This window comes from Gouania willdenowi, chromosome 8 (assembly GCF_900634775.1).
Source record: "Gouania willdenowi chromosome 8, fGouWil2.1, whole genome shotgun sequence".
Taxonomy (NCBI): Eukaryota; Metazoa; Chordata; class Actinopteri; order Blenniiformes; family Gobiesocidae; genus Gouania; species Gouania willdenowi.
In genome coordinates, this window is record NC_041051.1 from 27,753,632 (window position 1) to 27,755,172 (window position 1,541).

Consider the following 1,541-nt stretch of genomic DNA (forward strand, 5'->3'; position numbering starts at 1 on the left):
TAAGTATAAGCAGTTTGATCTCAAGTGGGCCACAGATTTTATGTGGGAAACGAGTAATTTCAACATTATTGTGCCCGAGTTTGCACTTCTACGTACACATAAAATACAAAATATGTAAGAAACTGAGAATATCCAAGCAATGAGAGACACATATCAGTCCCAACAGGATAATTTAAGGGACTTTTTGTGTCATAATTTCAGGAAAATTGAAGGATTTTGTAAGAATTTTGACTTTTTTCTCAAATTTAACATGAAAAATGACAGCACTCATGTAATATAAGCACTGGGAAAATTGTGAGTCCCTGCAAATATTGTTGAGCTTTATTTACACAATGACTCATGTTTTTTCTGTCATTTTTGCTTTTTCCTGCAGGTCGAATTGGATGCTCCAAAGGTCCAGATCTGGCCCCGAAGCCTTGAGTTTGACACATTTATTACTGTTATATGTCCAATCAACAACTGTTTGGTAGATTTCTTTTTCAAAAAAAAAAAAAAAGAGATTGTTTCTCATTAAAAAAAAAGCCAGTAGGCTAATTCATTAAATAAAGCAAACAACTTATTGTTATTATAAATCATTGTATTATTATTATTATATATTATTCTTCAACTGGATAAATAAAATTCAGGGACAAATTTCTCTGAAGGGCTACATTTTATATGAGATTATACATCATGTTTTTTAAATTTGCAGGAGTAGGAGGTACATGACTTCATGTTAAATGTCTGAAGGCGTACGGGACTGTGGAAAGTTTGATAACCACTACTTTAGTGGGGCCAAATCCGGCCCTTTAAAACATCCAAATCGACCCGCAGGGGCAAGTAAAAACGACTGACAACATGAATCATTGTGTAAATCACCAAATAATGTAGTTGTGGATATCACAGTAGGGTTGCAAAGGGGCGTAAAACATCTGGAAAATTTCCACGGGAGCTAAAGCTCTGTAATTTTACATCCCTGTAATCCAAACAAATAATGGCAACCATGCAACAATATATAAACAAAACAAAAAAGCATTTCAACAGTTTAATTTGGAAGTAGAACTTTACATTTATTCAAGTTCAGTTTCATTGAATTTGTCACAAATTCAATAAAACTACAATATTTGCAGGGGTTGGCAATTTTTCCCATGCTTATATAACACAATGGAAGTCATTTTTACCCTCAAATTGTTGAAATAAAGCACATTTTCCCAAAATCCTGCTCAATCCTCAAATTATTTGATTAAATCTCCCCAAATTAAATATAGTCACTACCTGTCACCTATTGCTTGGATATTGTCAGTGCCTTATATACATCATTTTATATCATTTATACATGGAAATGCAAAGTAGCACTAATGTTGAAATTGTTTGATTCCGAGCCTCATTTCTGACACCAATTAGTATAATTCAGCTTTAGAGCGATCGTCATGACATGAGATGCTTAATCAGTTACTGTATACGTTGCACAGACAACAAAACTTAAGTTGACTATGGTGTTCAAACCATGACTACAATAATATGCTAGTGTTTAAATTATGACTCAGCAAAAAACCTGTATA